Source organism: Bubalus kerabau, chromosome 15, assembly GCF_029407905.1.
Source record: "Bubalus kerabau isolate K-KA32 ecotype Philippines breed swamp buffalo chromosome 15, PCC_UOA_SB_1v2, whole genome shotgun sequence".
In the NCBI taxonomy this organism is placed as follows: Eukaryota; Metazoa; Chordata; class Mammalia; order Artiodactyla; family Bovidae; genus Bubalus; species Bubalus kerabau.
The window spans coordinates 39,382,655-39,396,312 of record NC_073638.1 but is presented as its reverse complement, the minus strand read 5'-3'; the positions used below and the strand labels follow the sequence as shown (position 1 = coordinate 39,396,312).

Genomic DNA, 13,658 nt, shown 5'->3' with positions numbered 1-13,658 from the left:
ATTGGGTCTATTTCTGGATGCCTTTTCATTCACTTATTGGTTTGTTTCTAAACCAATTAGAAACCAGGTTACTCTAATTGGCACACTTTGCAGTGTGCTTTGATAATGTGTTAAGTCAAATTCCTCCCAATCTATCCCCTCTTTTCTTTCTCAAAAGCATATTGTAATCTAATTTAAGTTAATGTACTACTTAAAAGGCTTGACTTAACACTTCACTTTGCTTTACTAACTAGAAACTTTCTTTTTCTTTTTTTTAATTTGAAGCATGAATTTTAGTGATGCTCACTTTAGCAAAGCAGGGCGAAACCTATGCCAGTTTTATAAAGACAGTGTCTATTTGTTCTTCAGGGCTTCTGTTGGAGAAGCAATGTGGTTACTGGTGCTTTAGCTCCCTCTAGCAAACACCCCTCAGCTAAATGGAAAAGCCCCTTGACATCTGATCACCAACATCTCTGAAATCTTGGCCATGTCTGCAAACAAGATCTAATCTAAAGCCTAATTACACGGTCTAGGACACATTCCAAATAAGGGATTACTGCTTTCCCATTCTGAGCTGCTAGGGCTATCTTATTCAAAAAAGAGTCAAGGAACGTCATTAAAGAAAATTAGCTGAAATTATTATAAACACTGCTTAACTCATCAATGCCTGATTGTTTCAAGTTCCCATTTTTGAACACCCAGATATGTCCACCTTGGTTTAAAAAAATCAAAGTGCACCTACACGTATCATCATAAACCACTCTCAACTGGATCAGCTGCTGTGATAGATGATTCTTTTCCTAATTTCCCCTTAAATGCCAAATGTCTTCAAAAAGTGATCTGTACTCACTGGTGACATGTTGTCTTCACTGATTTTTTCTATGCTCGATTTTCCCAATATCCTACATTGATCTGGCTCTAGAAGCAGTTTCAGGAAAACAGCTTTTTTTACAGTCAAATTTCTTTGTTGTTGTAACAAAACCTTTTGCTCAAGTATAAGTTCCCCTTATCTTGTTTCTACACCTGTTGAGATTTTTTTCCAGTTTTTCAAATCCAGCTTTTCACTTTCTTGCTTCTCCTTCTTTTTCTCTTATTACTCTGTATTTTCTCCTGTTCTGATTCTACTCTCACTTCAGTAGGCATCTTTGGGGACTGTTGCTCAGCCCATGCCCCACTTTGACAATCTCTCCTATTTCTTTCTCTCTCTCTCTCAGGGGTTGAGAGCATCCATGAAGGACCATGTACAAATGGGGTGGAGTAAAGAGCTACAGAAAAAGAGAATCATCAGGCAGATAGAGAAAAAGACCAGTCCAGGGGCCACATGACCCCAGAGGAGAAAATGGGAACTGCTTCATGCCTAACTGCTACATCCTAGTTCTAATCCTCTATAAGGATATGCTGTGCTTCCTACTCTAGAATTCTATGAGCTACCATTTTCTCCTCCAGAGAAATCCCCCTCTTTGGACTCAGTTAGTTGAGAGGCTTCTGTTTCTTGCATTCCCTAAGTCTGAGATGACATCCCCATCTCTAAGGCATACTCCTGTGCATTCTCCTTTCTTCTACATGAAACCCTAATCATTTGGAATTTAAAAAAAAAAATGCTCACCGCCTTTGAATTGATGACTCTTGAACTTATGTCTCTAAAGTATGAAGTTTCTTTGTTTTCCAAAGGAATCATCAAAAGGAAGAGGTAATTTACTGAAGTACTTAAGAGTGTGAGCTCTGGGGTCAGACTGTCTAAATAGCCTGATATCTTCAGTTTCCCCATCTGTAAAATGGGAATAATAGAAGTAACTGCCTTATAGGAATTCGTGAAAATTGAGGTAATGCAATAAGGCTCTTAGAAGAGTATTGGACTCACTGCAAACCTGCAGTAAATATTGTTGTCATGCTACCATTTATAGCAACACATTTCTGCTGGGCTTTCCACAAGAATTTTAACATGTCCATCTCAGGATTTCTCAACTTCTTTCCAAAGATAGCAGACTGCATAACCTCCTGGTCCTGTCATTAGCTTCTCCATTCAATCCAACAGTCCTGGAATTTGACCTCAGGTCTATTTGACTTCAGAGCCTGTGCATATTCCATTAAATCAGTCATTCCCAAATTTGACTACATCTCCAATCCCAAAGATATTTAACAGAATCTTCTAGATTGGGGCTTGAGATTTTGTATTAAAAAAAACAACTTCAGTTAATTCTAGTGGATCTGATCATTGAATCAGAGTTTGGGGGATTACTTTGGATTGTGCTACTTTGTTTTCACTATCTATAAAATGGATGCAGTAAATATCTATTTCATAGAATTTTAATTTAATACACATTGACTCTTTACTGCATTCCAGGCATTGAGCCAGGGACTTTCTGTCCATTATCTCACTTATCTCTCACAACAATCTTGTGAAGTAGATATGGGGCTTCCCTGCTGGTTTAGATGATAAAGAATACCTGCTATGTGGGAGACCTGGGTTTAATCCCTGGGTTGGGAAGATCCACTGGAGAAGGGAATGGCTACCCATTCCAGTATTATTAGGGAGAATTCCATGGACAGAGGAGTCTGGTGGGCTGTAGTCCATGGGATCACAAAGAGTCAGACACAACTGAGTGACTAATATTTCTACTATCCCTATATGGGATACAAAAGAGGTTTAAGTTACTGGATAGAAGTTGTCTACCTAGCAAGTGTGGAGAGCCAGCATATTAATTGCTGGGGCCAATGTGATGTGAAGATTATATTAAATAATGTGCGGATCCAGTTCTTACTTGGACACTTTCTGTGACAAGAAACTCAACTTATTGGGGCAGAAGAGGCTCTAGTTGTTAGAAAATTGAGTCATTCTAGAATTTCTACCCATAGGTCCCCCTTTGACCTTGTGGGGTTCTTAAAATTAAGTCCAATTTCTCTTCCATTTGACAGCTCTTCAAATGTGTGAAGACAGTTATCTTGTATCCCTGGGGCAAAAGCTTCTTCTTCCTTTAATCCTTCCTCCTATGACAGAGTTCCCAGCCTTGTTACATCCTGGTCCCTCTCCTGGGCATGTAGAGGGTTTTTCTTTGCCAGGCCTTCGTTGGAGATGATACTCCACATGTATAATGACCACCCCTGGGCAGCACTGTAACCCCATCTTGCTTTAAATGTCAGGCTTCTATAGATCCACCTACTGTATGACCTTGGGTCAGCTGGTTAAACTCTGAGTTTCAGTTTCCTCATTAGTAAAGTGGGATTGTCCGGATTAAGAGGGAGGATACAGGGAAAGCGTTTAGCATACAGTAGATGCTGCACAAATGTCTATACCTCCGCTATTCCTTCAGGCAGACAGGGGCTCATTAATCAGCATCTTTAGGTAATGGTTACTTAACAAGTTTCTTATCCAACTAATTACATTAGAATCTAGATTTATAGTTCCTCATCTTGTCCACAATATCTTGTTAAGTACGTTGCTAAAATCCCACTTACATAGTGTGGTCACCTCATGAAATCAGAGCAGAGACAAAGTAAACAGCAATCAAATTCCACCTGCAGGTAAACTTCAGAAAAGTAGTAAGCTAGTGATGAAGTTGGTTAACCTTGCAAATGGTCACCATTCAGGCCAAAAGCATGTACTGGACAACCACTATGTACCTGGTAGTGAACTGAGGACAGGCTACCGTTTTACAATATTTAAAATGCAGTTTCTGTGTTCAATGAACAAGGCTAGAAATCTAGTGTCTTGGAGAGTAGTCTGGGTCACAAGATTGAGCTAAGTGATTTAAATCAATTTGTTCCCATATCTAGTCAACAAACATGCTAGGAATCAGGCACTGCGCCCATCCCTCCATCTCACTCCCAGCTAGGTGCTAAAGGTGAGGGGGTGAGCATAACAACAAAAAAGACGAGGTGCTTTCATTTAGGGAGTTTAACATCTAAAAGGGTAGGGAGCTCTTTGTGTTAAAGGCCCTCTGTTAAGTGCTTGAGATGCAAAAATAAGATTCTTCCTCCTCTCAGTACTCAAGTTGTATCTTGTTATGAAACGTTTATTTTCTGCAACTATTTGTTTCCTTCCGTCTCACTCCTTGGACAGCTTTTCTACGGTAGAAGTTGTCTGCCACACAGTAGCGCGGCCACTGAAAGGAAAAGCACTGGAATCGCTCCAGGCTCGAGTTCTCTTTTGAACATGAAAGACAGCTCCAATCGGATGCTCGGAGGTCAGGACGAACGAAAAGAACGTAAGAACACTTGAATTGAAAAACCTTCTAGAAATACCAAGTATTTCTTCTCTCGTTTGGACTTTGGCAAACCAGGATGTTTTGGGAAGGATCTGGCACTCTGTGTTCCTAAAACTGGTTTCCTAGATGGAGTTGGAGGTAGGGGAACGAGGAAATGTTGCTTTAGTCAGGATGCCCCGAGTGAAAAAAGGGCAAGGAGGAGGAGTGAGAGCCGTGACCCAGAAGCAAGTCAGGAACCTAGAGAAGGACATCTCAAGCGACTGCAAAGAGTGCGGCGTCTGGACCCGCAGTGGCCAAGGCTAACGGGAGACCAGGGGAAAGAGAGAGGACAGGCGAGAGGAAATCCAGGGAAAACGCGTCGATTGGTCCTCTCCTTGGGGCGTGTGCTTCTGTGCGCCAAGCGATTGGTGGCGGGAAAGTAGCAGGTAAACCGGCCCTCGCCGCCTCGCCATTGGTCAGCGGCCTCTCTTGCTGCCACACAACTGGCTATCAGGCCGCCGAGCCGCGCGCGGATTGGCCGGGGGCGGCCGCCGAGACTGGCTCTCTTCGGGCTCTAGGATTGGCTGGAGGGAAGAGGCAGGTATCCGGGCTCCGCGACTCCTCCATTGGTGGGCGGGGAAGGGGGGTTGGGCACAGCGATTGGTGGGCGGGGGGCCGGGCCTGGGCCGGCGGGGAGCGGATTGGTCGGAAAGTAGGTTAGTGGTGCGACATTTAGGGAAGGCAGAAAGTAGGTCAGGGACGGAGGTGCCTGTTTACCCGCGCCGGACTCACCGCCGCCGCCGCCGCGGGATCCGAGTGGGGGCGCGGGCGCGGGCGCTCCCGGCGAGCCACGGTGAGTGTCGGGCTGGCCGCAGCCAGCGGTGCGGCCGCGGGCACCCCGTCGGGGCCGTTAGCACCCTGGCAGGCTCAAAGCCCCCGCCGCCGCCCGGGGCGCAGCCCGGCCGCCGGGGAGCCCTGCCCGACGTGCCCGCTGCCGGCCTTAAAGGGCCCGTGCCCGCTCCCTGCCCCCACCCGGGCCGCGGGGAGGCTGCGCCCCTTAAAGGCGCCGCACTCGTCCGCCCCCATCCTCCCTCGCGGGGGCTGGCGCTGCGGACTAGAACGGACAGAGGTGCCGCAGGCACCCTTAAAGGGACCGGGAAAGAGTCCGCGGAAATACCCATCTCCCCTCCGCGGGCATAGCTACCTGAAGTCGGGGTGGGGGGGCGGTGGTGGTGGTGGTGGCAAGAGCAGCCAGCTGCCTCTTAAAGGGACAGCTCCACCCTTTGGGATCAGTGACCCGGCTAAGGGCTAGTCCTAGGATGTATCCCCGGAAGGTTCAGGGACCCCCGAGGGGACCATCCTTGACGGCTGCACTCCAAGGGCGTTGGGTTAGAGATGCGGCTTCTGCCCTTCCTCCCTCTCCCCTCTACTTTCCTTTCGGGAGCCTGCAGGGCTGGGTGGGGGCGGGGAGGGCGTCTCCGCCGGGCTTGGGGAGTCCGAGCCACCCCCTACCCCTTTGGCCTTTCGCGGGTGCTGGGGCTGCACCTGGGTATTCCCGGCCCGGGGATGCGGCCGACCCCAGCATGCTAACTTCGGTCCGGCCTGCGCCGTCTGGGTCCTGGGCAGCCCGGGGAGGATCCCCTTGGGTCTGCGAGCAGGGGCTCCACTACAGGGGGAATGTCACCCGGCGCCCAGGTGTGGGCCCGCCGGCCGCCCTGGAGTCCTGGAGACCCGCGGAGGGCCCAGCGAGGCTGGCTTTAGCACCGGATTTGACAGATGTCAAAGAAAAGCTTCCCGCTCGAGATTGTCGGGCGTTGAAAGCCTAGAGAGCTCTCGTTTGCTCGGAGGAATAAGTGGAAGAATAGAAATTAATGCCGATCTTGTGGGGCTCGAGTCAGTCACCCCGAGGGGTCGTGAGACCCGGCTGCAGAGCCGAGGGCAGACGCGGGGAAAGGGAAGGCTCTACTGGCCATAGGCGTCTGTTGTCAAGTTGGTGCTGGCCGGTGGAGTACCAGGCTGTGCCCCTCACCTCACGTTTCTCAATCCCCTGTTCCCTCCCCTGCTTTGGCCCCTTCCGATCACCTAGCTCTGTTTTGTCTCTTTTCGCGATTGTGGTCTCCTCTCCCTGCTTGCATAGCTACTCCTCGGCAAGGAATTATTAGCCAAGTTTTATCACTTAGCTTCCAGAAACAAGATTCAAAGAAGCATTTCTTGACTGTACGTGTATTTCCAGGATCTTCGTTTTATTAAAAAAAAAAAAAATCCATAAAAGCTGCCCATTAGCTGCATCTAGTTTCCTACAACGCTTGCTTGTCATTTGTCCTTGTGATATCCGCCGCTGTTCCCTCTTTTAATCTATTTTTATGTGACAACTATTATTTTAATTCTTCTTGTCCCATTGATATCAGGATCTGTCGATTTGGGTTGGTAGAGTTTTTAATTAATGTGCTGGTTGAATCATGAGCTTAAAATAATCTTTGCTGCTCCAGAGCAGTTTTGAATAATCTCATGCTCTCCGTGCTTGCAAGACTTAAAAAAAGAAAAAAAAAATCACTGCCGTTAATTTCGATTTCCATATCAATGAAACTCCAAAATGTTTTCTTAATACAAAGTTCAGTCTTTCACTCCATGATCTATTACTGAGTTCACTTTATTGCTGAACACTTTGTTGAACATACCTGGAAGGCTTTAAAATTTCCCGGGCAGGATTTGAAATTGCCTGTATATCTAAAGCTGAATCTGTAGACGTATTTTTTTGTTTTGATTGTAGATGTAGCTGGTGAATAATATAAATAGGTTAAAACTATAGTTAAATGTATACCATATTCCAACCCCTAAGGTTTAGAAAGAGGGAGAGAGAAAAGAGCAGGGGTGGTGGAAGTGTGCTAGCCTGAGAGTTAGAATCGCCTGGTTCCAGCCCAGACTTGGGTTTTCATGGCTGTGCCACTTGGGGCAAGTCACAGAACTCTTCTGGGTTCTACTTGCCTCAGATGGAAAGTAAGGCAGGAGAACGAGGTGATCTCAACAGTTCCTTCTGCTCTAAAGTTCTGTGCCTCTCTAAATATTTAATATGGCTGAATTCGGGTTGGTATTTACCTGCTGGAACCTCCAGAATATCTGAGCTGACGTCCTATTTTCATAGGAAACTTAAACAGATCAACAGATGGTGTTTTAAAGAATCCATTTCAAATGATTTATAAAATGATGACTATTCAGGAGTTTGTCAGCTATTTGCAGAAGAGGTTTGCCTACCAAAGAGAGGAAAAGGAAGTGGCCCTACTTTCAGATTTATCACTTCATACCAATGATCTATGTGCCATTTATATATACTAAACAAGGGACAGGCACTGTAGAAAGACTCGTTAACAAAATGCATATGAATATGTAAAAGCTAAATATTCAGTATCTCTCTTTGGTATAAGGGCTGCCTTCCTTTTGTGGGCTTTCTTCTATTTGTGATTCTATCGTTGACTCTCATGGTGGTTGGAGAAAGTCAAATATTAAAGGAACATTTTCTGTCCCAAATGATATTACAATCACAGGCAGTGATTTGAATTAACATCATGGTAGCAAATGAAGGGAAGCAATTGTTTACTTCCGTTTTAAACCTTGAGGTTTAATCGAAAGCCTGGAAATGCAGGCATGTCACCCTTCTCCACAGTCTTTTCTCTCCTCATTGCCGCTTCATCATAACACTCAGATTTACTCCTAACATCCACCCTGGCTTTCCTCCTCCTCTCTCTAAACAAGACCTGCTCTGACTTAAGCTCCCTCAGCTTCTCTTCCTTTCTGCTCAAAATGTCGTGTCTCTTTCCCTCATCTTTCCTCCTCACCTCTTAGTTTGGAAAAAGCAAGTGAATTTCTTTCCTGTTCCCTCTTGGAGCCTCTGGGCAGGAGCCTGGTCTCTGGTAGCAGGATCTAGGACTTGGGTTGGGTGGTGTGTCCTTGGACAAGTGCTGGACTCCTCTGACTGCAGGCTCCGCCTAGGTGGTGTAGTGAAGGTGCCTGCCCGTTGGGGTCCCTAGATCAGGGGAGATGATAATGTGTAAGATGCCAGGGACACAGGAAGCCCTCCCTCAGTGCCTGCTGCACTCCCTTCCCAGCACTGCCAGGGTGCTGTCACTAGAATTTCCTTCGTGCTTCTTTCTCTCAGCCTCCTCACCAACCCCAGAAAAGCCCTTGTCTTGACTGATGAGGGAAGGATGGAAGAGGAAGAAACAGGCCTACTGTGGGCCGCTGTGCAGCAGGCAGCTTTCACGTGTGTGCATTTGTGCTCCTGGGTCCCTCTGTCTCTCTCTCCCCTCCCTGCCCAGCAGCCGCTCCCAGGGTTGTGAACATTGACCCCCTCAACTGTCTCATCTGCTCCATCCTCAGTTCCTGCCCTCTGGCTTCTTTCTCTACTATCCTTCTTATTTATTCTCAAATATCTCCAAAAACTTTTAAGTCTGGAATTCCAGGCGCCCATTCTTAGTCCTCAGTTGTTGATCTTAGCCCTTTTGCAGCTTTTACCCACATGTCTTTTCTTCCTTCCTGAAATCCCCTTCTCAGCCTCTGGGTTTTCTTCCTATACACCCTAAAAGTAGGTGTCTGTCCAGGTCTCTGCTCTTCACACTGTCTTTGTTGGCTTGGGTCCCGTTTCTTGTCCTGATGTGTCTCTCCTGCTTCAGCTGCTAGCAGGTCCATCGTGGATATTAACTGCAGCCTGTTGCCAGCATCGGTGGCCTTGGTGTAACAGGTTGCAAACAACTTGCAAACATGGTCTCATTCATCCTCAGGATAGCTGTACCCCTTCACCATCAGGCTGTCCTGAAAGGGACTTTGGTTGGGTGGCTAAAAGTGCAGACTTTGGAGCCAGATTTTATATCCTTACTGGTTTTATGACTTGTGGTCAAGTTGCTTTGCTCTCTGTTTTGGTGTCCTCATCAGTAAGATGGGAATTGCTGTAGTCCTTGGGCTTCCCTGGTGGCTCAGCTGGTAGAGAGTCTGCCTGCAGTGCTGGAGACCCAGGTCCAATCCCTGGGTCAGGAAGATCCCCTGGAGAAGGAAATGGTCACCCACTCCAGTATTCCTGCTTGGAAAATCCCATGGACAGAGGAGCCTGGCAGTCCATGGGGTTGCAGAGTCGGACACGACTGAGACTTCACTTTCACTTTCTAGTCCTTACCTCAGAGTGCAGTATGGATTCAATGAGTTAAAGAATGAAAAATACATAAAGCGCTTAGTGAATCATAGTGAGCATTCATGGATATTAGCTATCAGTTTTGCTGCTCCTTCTTCCCTTTCCATACCCAGCCCGCCTGGCCGTGAGCACGGGACTATCCACTCCCTGGACCAGCCTTCGTCCTGTTCTATGCCTCAACCTTCCCTCATCCAAATCCTACTCTTTTTTAAGCTCTAGCTCAGATGCTTAGTCCTCCTGGAGCTATGCTTCATTTTGTTTTTCCTCCTCTCTTGCTGGGCAGCAGTGTCTCCCCAGCCCTTGACCTAGCTAGCGCTAATTATTTTAGGTACTGCTGCATCCCATATCGTGTTGGGCTGCCTCTGGGAATATCTTACCTGCAGGTTCCAGGCCAATCACTTTTGGGGCATTAATCTTGGTTTCTCCAAATTAGAGGCACAGGGAGCTTCAGGACATGTTTGTCCAATCCCAGTGAATGATCTTGAGGAGGAGGAGGCGATGGGGTGGGGTAGGCACTCAGGGACTACGCACAGGAGGGAAGGAGGTCCACCTGTGGAGAGGTGGGCTGTGAGATGAGGGAGTGAAACAGGGGCACGAGTGGACGTGGCCATGAGTAATTAAGTCCAAGTGGAAGGAAGGATTGAGTTGGGGACCTACAGTTGTGGAGATGAAATTGAATAAGCTTTAGTCATCTTTGCTTCAGGAGAACGTGCAGTGCTGGCATATGATGGGAAATGATTTTTACATTAGTACATGCTGTCCTTTTAAATAGGATAAACTCATGTTTAGCCAGCCTGGTTAAAGAAGGGGATGGATGGTATGTCTAATTTAATATTCTGGTTAATACTCTACCCATTAGATTTTGTACATATGCTAAGTAAAACATTTACAAGTGTTTATGTGTTCAACTGCTGTTTGAAATGTGTGACCTGGGCAAATTAGTTAGCTTCTTTGAGTCTGCTTTACTTCATTTGCAAAATAGAAGTAATAATAATGATGATAACGGCAGCTAATATTTATTGAACATTCTCTGAGTGCCAGCAGATATGTTAGTCACCTTATGTTTATTAACTTGTTCAATCCTCGTAATAACCCCACGAGGTAGGTAGAGCGATTATCCTTATTTTACAAGTGAGGTGGTTTTGTGAACTGCCCAGCTGGGATGGGGCCGGGCTGGATTTGTGGCAGGGGGTGGGGGAGGGACAGTCTGCTCTCTAAACGCGGTGGTGGATGCCTGCTGGGACTTACCTTAGGATTTGATCAGTGTCAAGCCAAGCAGGCCCTCGGTGATTGGTAACCGGTCTTATTGTTGATGGGCTTTCTTGGTGGCTCAGATGGTAAAGAATCTGCTGGCAAGGTAGGAGACCTGGGTTTGATCCCTGGGTCGGGAAGATCCCCTAGAGGAGAGTATGGCAACCCACTCCAGTATTCTTGCCTGGGAAATCCCATGGACAGAAGAGCCCAGCAGGCTACAGTCTGTGGGACTGTAAAGAGTCAAACATGACAGAGCAACTAACACTTTCACTTTTCACTTTCACTTCTTGTTGACAAACACGGCGTGTGCCTCCTCTTAAACAGGACTGAAGTCCTCCGAGGTGGGGCACAAGGGGTGCACATTTGGATATTACCCGAGGGGCACTTACAGGGGCTTGTGGGCATGCTCCTTATGTTCTGTTGTGCATTTCTGTGTCTCCTGCTTCCCCCCCTGCCTCTCTGTGGCATTGCCCTGACATGGGCCTTACATGGTTCAGTCAGCCCCTCCTCAGGCAGCTTGTGAGAGATGAACAGAACTCATTACCCACTGCCCCCTGACGTGGCCATCACTGGGAGGAGAACTTTTGTAAAGTCTCTCACCTTCCCCTCCTCTTCCCAGCGCTTTACCCCAAAGACAGATGTCCACAGCCTTAATGTGTACATATATATAGATAGATTTCTTTAATGCCAGTTGTTCCCCGAATACATTTAGATAGTAAGGAAAATGTTGTTTTATGTCAAGAACCTGTTACATAAAAATGTGTTATATAATGTTCAAATATATACTGCACAGTGAAGTTAAATACTACTTTTTTCCCCAAAGAATAAAAAGACAGTAAACACAGGCTTACTGAAGGTAATTAATCTCAGATGTGAAAGGCATGGAAAGACATGCCCTGCCCTCAGAGTTATCATTTTGAACCTCTGTTCCCCTTCTTGAATGCTCCAAGTATAGACAGGACATTTGGGAACTTGACCCAAATCTGCCATGGAATGCTACTGGGAAATACTCTGGAAGTTGTCTGTTTTTTTTTTTAACTGGGGGAGTGCTCCTTGCTCACTTGCATCTCTCTGATGTCTAAGCAGAGGGGAGGGGCTCTTTTTGTCCCCCTCCTGTTCAGACCATCAAGGTCATCCTCTAACCAATTTTCTGCTCTACCCTCTGCTTCCTTCAGTTCCTCCCACATGATGTATCCAACTTTGCCTCCCAAGAGCAGCCCTGCTGCCAGTGGCCCGTGGTAGACACCCCTGTGTCGGGTTCTCCAGGCTCTGCAGAGTCTGCCCGTGCTCCCCCTCACCAGCCCTGCCCCCCCACCTCCACCTCCACTCCCGCACCGAGCAGGTTGCCAGTTCAGTTCTGCTTGTCCCTGCCCAGGCCACCCTGTGCCCTACTCTCTCCTGCTGTCTGTCTTCTCTTGGATTCTCCCTTGACTAGAAAGGCCTCTCTTCTCTACCCCAGCTTGCCTTGACTCTCTCTCCTTTGTGAAGCCTCCTCTGATGACATTTGTCGCTTTTGCTCTTTCTTTCTTTTTTACTTTTGATTGCCAGCCATTCATTCGGAAGCATTAGTACTACATAATTAGCATATTGATCATATCAATTTCAATCAGGATGGCCAGTGCTCTCATTTTTTAGTTGTTTCATGAATAATTATCTTGTCCTTACTTCCCCACCCTGCATCTATACTCACTCATTCAGTAAAGTTTCTTGGATGCCTACCATGTGCATAGCAATGTTTCAGGCATAGAAGATAAAGCAGTGAACAAAACAGAATCCTAGGTGGAGGAGACAGATCGAAAATACCTAAGCCTGTTACCTCCTTGTAGTGATAGATGCTGGGTAAGCAACCACAGAGGGAAAAACAGCAGTGATGATGAAGAAGGTTGCTGTAGCTGGGTCCTTGGGTGAAGAGGTGACGTTAGAGCTCAGCTGAAGGAAGATATGGGTAAAGTATCTCAAGAAGAGGGAACAATCAGTACCAAGGCCCTGAGATTAGAAGCAGCTTGATTGTTTTTGAGGAAAGTACAGGCCAGTGAAACTGGATGATGAATTCCTTGAGGATAGATGTTTTGTCCTCCCTCTAATCCTCAGCCCAGGATTCCCTGGTGGTTCAGTGGTGAAGAATCCGCCTGCCAATGCAGGAGGCTCAGGTTTGATCCCTGCATTGGAAAGATCCCCTGGAGAAGAAAATGGCAGCCCGCTCCAGTATTTTTGCCTGGAGAATTCCATCGACAGAAGAGCCTGGTGGGCTGCAACCCATGGGGTAGCAAAGAGCTGGACACGACTTGTCAACTCAACAACCACCACAGCAGTCCTTAGCCCAGTGCTAAAAGGCCCTGTAAATACTTGCGTTCACAATGGGAGCATTTGCCCTTGGTTATACATTGTATCAATAGCAGTTGACTGTATTCTGTGCAGAGGCTTTTAATAAAACATTATATTGCATGCATGTAAACAAATTAAGGGTTTGATGAATTTTCTCATAAATATACTCTTAGCATTTATCACTGTTAACTGTTTTAATTACATCTAGTGCAGAGCTTCAGACTTCAGAACTCTGTTTTACATGCACAGCCATCTTAAAAACAGGTTTTGTTCCAAAAGTTCATTTATAAGGCAGTTGATGGAAACTTGGGATAAATTTTTCTGTGGAAAGAAGTGAACTAAATGGTGGTTTAGTTCCCAAGCAAGCCCATAAAAGCCTTTTAATGCTGATTCTATAATAACTGAAACCATACTATTTAGTGCTAAGGCATTATCAGCATTAATTAAGCCTTCCAAAGCCAGACCCCCATTTTTATAGCATTAAAGGTCATTTACTCTTAGCATTCATGTGACTCATTGAACTCAGTCACTTCTACAATTTTTCTAGTCTGAAAAGCTTTATAAAAGGGATTTTTTTGTTTTTTTACTTTTGTGCCTTTAGGATTTCATTTCTTGTGTTATAAATGAGACAGTGGTGTGAAAAATGGGAAACTGTGGGCTGGAAGTTGGGAGAGACCTGGGCTCCAGTCTCGACCCAACAACTGGCTTCCTGAGTGAAGTTGCTCTCAGTGAACTTT

At 46.4% G+C, this 13,658-nt stretch overlaps 1 protein-coding gene and 1 long non-coding RNA gene across 4 annotated transcripts in view; one reads left to right on the top strand and one right to left on the bottom strand.

The window, feature by feature from the left end:
• Positions 1-4,884: 4,884 nt before the first annotated feature.
• BMAL1 (basic helix-loop-helix ARNT like 1) overlaps positions 4,885-13,658 on the top strand; it is a 109,932-nt gene continuing 101,158 nt past the window's right edge. For 2 of the 3 annotated variants that reach the window (XM_055548575.1, XM_055548570.1), the window contains exon 1: positions 4,885-5,016. The gene's annotated coding sequence lies outside the window, so the exon portion shown is untranslated. The remainder of the gene's footprint in view (positions 5,017-13,658) is intronic. The other variant, XM_055548572.1, reaches the window with a different exon arrangement.
• LOC129628931 (uncharacterized) lies at positions 6,559-9,841 on the bottom strand. The gene is made up of 4 exons (XR_008703001.1): positions 9,720-9,841; positions 7,997-8,184; positions 6,842-6,939; positions 6,559-6,692 (listed from the first exon to the last, which is right to left on the bottom strand). It is a non-coding gene; the product is annotated as an uncharacterized LOC129628931 (long non-coding RNA).